Genomic DNA, 5788 nt, shown 5'->3' with positions numbered 1-5788 from the left:
CTGTCCGTATACTTTGTATGTATATGTGTGTGTGCGTGTGTGTGTGTATGTGTGTATGTAAATTTATTTTGACATGTTTTTCAAACTATTTCTTCTTTATTTCCTATTTCTTGTAAAAGATAACTACGACAAATTCGATAAATGATAATAATAATCATTTCTAGTATTGTCAGAACGCTTGAAGACATGTTGGGAATAGCGGTCAGTTTATTACATGGCCCCCAGTGCGCAACTGGTACTTAATTTATCAACACTTAAACGATGTAAGTTAAAGTCGACTTCGGCGGATTTTAAACTCAAACGTAAACGTGTCCGAAATGGCACTAAACATTATGTCCAGTGTTCTAGAGTTCTGCTGGCAGCTTAGGGTCAATCAAGTAAATCCCCAGAAAACCTGTACCGCCCTGACCATCGAGTACAAGTGTCCTTTGGCTCTGATCTGCCGATTTTCAAGCCTACAGTCACATACTCAGCTTAGACACCTTTACAAATATTTTGGTTCAGATTTCAATGGATGTAGTTGTGGAGGACTACGCCTACCTTTCCAAATCTACTTTCCTTTCCAGACCAAATTTGTAAATGTTGACGAAAGCTTGGTTCTTAAACTGTTGTCCATCACACAACTTCTTTCGCCAAAGCCAGTTCAGTAGACGTCTTCTAACAGGTCGGCGAACAAAGCAGGTTTATATTCACAGAAGTCTGGCAAAGAATCTTTTTATACTGACAATTCAGACCAGACGATCTGCGATGCGTACATCCACCAATCACCATCGGTGTAACACTTGAGCTCTATCAGCTTTGTGCGACACTTTGCACCTTCTGCCAAATTTTGAATAAGATTATCGAGATTGGCACTAAAATCCACTACACTCTCCTCGCACGCGTGTGTATGCATATGTGGGTGTTTGTATACATGAGCGTATGAGTGTACACACGCACACATATACATATGGGTATGTCAGTATATACATATACATAGGTGCGTATACATACACACACATATTGTTTCTTATTCTTTCTTGCATTTTATAGTTTCAAGCTGCTAAATATATAAAAAATGAAGATATTCTTGCCCCTGTACTTCATGGTATTCCTACCTGCCTTAGTTTGGGGAACGATCAACAGTGAACAGCATAACGGTAAAGTTATTTTCTCCAATTTTATTCCTAACTTTTATTAACCATCTTCACTGATGGTTTTACTCTTCCGTGATGCTTTCAAATATGATAGTTAGCGGCGTGCATCTTTTGGCTGTCTCCAGATAGAATGGATGTCGAATGCTATTGACGGATATATTAAAAAGTGAGTGACAGCAAAGAGAGGTTAAATAATAGTTTTCTTTTTGATCATCTTCGTATGCTGCTGCTGCTGCTGCTACTACTACTACTACTACTACTACTACTACTACTACTACTACTACTACTACTACTACTACTACTACTACTACTACTATTACTACTATATTGACAATAGTAACATCAAATTTCGTCTTATTCTCTTGCAATTTACTCTTAATGATAATAATTCTTGTAGTAAATTGTAGACTATTGTCAGCATGAAACGGTGGGTTCTAGAATTTCCACATAAATTATATAATAAAATGTTACCTACACTTCTGGTATTGAACACTCTTTCTTGAACACTCTTTATTGTATATTATGGTTGAATAACGAAATAACACGTACTTACAAGTCATTAATCTGTATATTGTTTTGTTTGTCATTGGAAGTAAAATGTCACTGACAGCTGTTGATTTCCTGTATTTCTTCTTATTTTTAGAAGCCAATACGGCTGATTTAAATGCAGAGAAATGGGCGAGCAGGAACGCAGTTATTCATATTCCGGCTGTCAGTAGATTTAAACGCAGAAACGTCAAAAATAATATACATGTGATATACACAATGATGGAAAAATTACGAAAGAAAATAATTGAAAAGAAAAGGAAGGTACTTAGACGTTTGCACCATGGAAACCGCCATCCTAGAAGTAATTTTAAGCGTAGTTATAATTCGGTCGACAAAGCACATCAAATATTTCTAAGATTTTCGAAAAACCCATAAAGGGCTAAATTATCTCATTTCAAAGAATTTCATAAAAATTAGCTCTGGTCGCTTCAATACAGGCAAGTTTACATGCTTCTGTTATTAGTTTGTTGATATTTCATTTAATAAAATCCTCTATATTTGTGTTAAAAAGAAAAATTGATACGAAGATACCATCAACTGCAAAATAACATTATCAACAACATCAACACAAAAAAAAAAAACTCGCTTCTAAAATACTTCCCAGAAATAACAAACAGCCGACACATCCAGCAACTCGAATAATTCTTTAAGACAGAGCTAACTATTTTAATTATACTTCCATTTCATTATTATATTTTTATGTTCTCAGTCCAAGATCAACAATAGGTTTTTAATATTTTTAGCTTAAACGTGATATCTTAACAGAAGCAGGAGAGAAGAGAGGAAACGGATTATGGTAAATGAAAGTATATAGGAAACTTATCTTACATTCTAAGTTCAAACACCATCAGGGTCGACATTGCTTTTATTATTGTGGGTCTGGTAAAATATGTTTCACCATTCCTGCACACGCGTGAATATTTTTACATCGGTAGACCGCATTAGTTCCCTGCTGTTGCGCCTGGAACACAAACGGGCAGTGCGTGTTCGTCGGATTTCGTTTTCACTCAAGATGACGAATCACTTCGTGCGAAGACCGTAAACTTATGTCTCATCACTAGTGGTGATGATCTTCATTAAGGCTGGATCGTGGTTTGCACAGTCCAGCATTTCCAGTTCAGCGATTTCTGTGGGGAGCTGCTCCGCAAGAACGTTGGGGAAGAATTTCGCCGATACTTTCTGCATGCACAAATCCTTTGTTAAAATGGAATGGATTGATCCTGTGACTATACCCATTTCATGAGCAATTTCCTAAACTGTTACATCAGGGTCTTCCATGACTATTCGCCGAAACTTCTCAATCGGCTTGCAGATGGCCTCCCTGAGTATGCCACGCATACATACATTCACAGACGGACATTCACACACACACAAAGACAAAAAGTAAGAAACAATGTACGTCGAAGAGCAACATCCATCCAAGGACAGAATTCATTCTATCGTGATGATCGTCAACCATTTTAACTATGTTTTCAACAAAGAGATTCTACGCCGTTTATTGTTCGTTTTTAGAGAACTATCCATTTTACCTCTCCATCTATCAATAAGACGTTCATTCTAATTAACTTCTAATTAACTTAGGCACTGAGGCCTTGAACACAGCAATGACAAAACAACAACGATTACAACAACAGCAGCAGAGATTACATGTAATAGCAACGTAATAGTCACAAATGAAGGGGAAGAAACTACAATGAATGAAGGTGAAGTAATTCATGGAAAGGAAAGAAATAAAGGAAACGAAAAACGAGATTGCATAGTGCGATACCGATATAATGTAGGATAAATATAATCCTTGGATGGAATTCATAAACATTTAATGCATCGCTACGCGCGTTTCCGTGATCTTAAGAGACATGTGATTCGTGGAAACGCGCGTAGCGATGCGTTAATTATCTATAAATTGCATCCAAGTATTATTGTTATATATCATACACACACATACACAGACACGCACGCATATCTATCTATCTATCTATCTATCTATCTATCTATCTATCTATCTATGCATCGATCGATCGATCGATCTATTTAGCAACATATATAGTGATCGATCGATCGATAGATAGATAGATAGATAGATAGATAGATAGATAGATAGATAGATAGACAGACAATCCGACACACAGACATAATGTGAGAGAAAATGAAGAAAAGTGAAAAGGAGGCCTTTGAAATAAAATCACATTTCTTTCAAATATTTTTTAATCGTATCAAAATTTATCATCTGTTGTCCTTTTTTCTCTCTTTTCCCTTCGACCATTTCGTGTATTTTCTGAGTAAAGCAGTAGTTTGGCAAAATGTTAAAGTTCATTAAAACATTCATTTCATGGTTTAAACGAAAGATAGAAAACAATTTTTTTCTTTACAATTAATCATGGACACCAACCACATTTTAAACTTGGTAAAGTTAAAATCGTTCAATACATTTTTTAAATGTTAAAAAAAAAAAAGAAATTGCACTGAATTTATTTATTTATTTTCTGATCCGATGTTGAAAAGTAATAAATTCATTGATATATCTTTTATGCTTTGGTTAAACCTAAACTTGTTTTAATCATAATATACTCGCAATGTTCGGAGTGAAAAAGAAAGAATAAGTAAAACGGATTATAAACTGTTTCTTCCGACTTCTAACTGAGAATTCTTATTTTCCTTCTCGCTTTTCAAAAAATCTATTTCTGTTGACAAATTGTTTAATTTATTTAATTAAGCTTATTTATTTAGCAATTATCTCTCGCTGATCATCTTCACAAATGCATACATTGCAGGGCCGAGGAAAGATTCGATTGGGTGACATTTTGTGGCACCAGATTAGCGTGATGTGTTTTGAAAGTATATTTAATAGACAATTCAAGATCATAGAAAAACATTTATTCATTCATTATCTTAATTTATTCATAGATTAAGCTTTTTGCATTTTATACTTTGTATTTCAGTATATTTCGAAAAAAACAAACCAAAAACAAACGATACATTTTGTGTAAAAATGCTTTATTGGAAAAGAAAAGGCGATATAATGAATACGAACAATGTAATTTATAAAAATTCTAAGTGTTAAGAAATCTATGCCACTTTAGTTCTCTCCCCTGTCATATTTATTTATCTCCCCTACATTCATACGGTCGTGGAATCTCAAGACGGACTGTTGTTTCTCTTTCATAACTTCATTCATAGCTACCGAGTTTTATAGGAATTGACTCCAAATCTCGAATGCTATTTTCTCGACCCAGAGAGAATGAGGAGCAGATTTGAACCTTCAACGTAAGGGACGGTAGCTAAATACCACATGTACTCAACGCTTTGCCAGTCTGCTCCATATAGCTGCTATGTGTCTCAAAGCTCAACCCTCCTCCGGTCAGCCTCGACACTGTAGACGGATGATTAAAGGCATTCTAGCCACGACTTCATCATTCTCCCTTCATTTATATACTAGCTTATGAGATGCTCGCCGTGGGGACCTTTTAGCTAGCTCCTGCAGAGTGCCAATTGGGCCCGTAGCCCAAAACTAAAGCGGCTAATAAGAAAGAATTTATTGGTACCTTACCAATATTATATAAATTTAAATTAAGTTTAAATGAAAAACTTGTAAGTTCACAAATTTGAATTTTCAATTGGTAGCATCATTCTGATTTCAAAAAGGTTTAATATGTCTATGTAGACCAAATGTAGACTGAGCTGCTGGGGTCCCAGACGGACGGACTGAATTTCGCGTTTATTATTATAGTTACACTGCGTATTAGAGTCTATATTACACTGAGAATTTTCACCTAATCATTTTAGTCGAAGATTTCACTCTTATTTTTAGCATGTTCTGTGATTACATTGGGATTCTGGTGATGGTTGTTTTGGGTGCCGTAGATGATAGAACAGGGTTTAACAGTGGCCAGTAATGTTACAATACATGTGTGTGTGTGTGTGTGTGTGTGTGTGTGTATTTCTGTATTGTCATATTTATTTTTTATTTTTGCCATATAAATACAAGCAGTATATATTCGTTCTTTACTCGTTTATTACTGTTCTTATTCTAACTCATATCCATTGTCAGGAAATTTTTCGCTACATATCTGTGACCTCTTCAGTGACACATTCCGTATATATAT

General features: G+C 35.2%; 1 long non-coding RNA gene across 1 annotated transcript in view; it reads left to right on the top strand.

Moving 5' to 3' along the window:
* Positions 1-2121, top strand: part of LOC128249523 (uncharacterized) — a 2673-nt gene extending 552 nt beyond the window's left edge. The window contains exons 2-3 of the long non-coding RNA XR_008265659.1: positions 1033-1139; positions 1780-2121. This is a non-coding gene — a long non-coding RNA (uncharacterized LOC128249523). The remainder of the gene's footprint in view (positions 1-1032; positions 1140-1779) is intronic.
* Positions 2122-5788: the final 3667 nt, after the last annotated feature.

The sequence above is a fragment of the Octopus bimaculoides genome, chromosome 15 (genome assembly GCF_001194135.2).
Source record: "Octopus bimaculoides isolate UCB-OBI-ISO-001 chromosome 15, ASM119413v2, whole genome shotgun sequence".
NCBI lineage: Eukaryota > Metazoa > Mollusca > Cephalopoda > Octopoda > Octopodidae > Octopus > Octopus bimaculoides.
The sequence above is the reverse complement of the archived record's forward strand: the minus strand, read 5'-3'. Positions and strand labels throughout refer to the sequence as shown.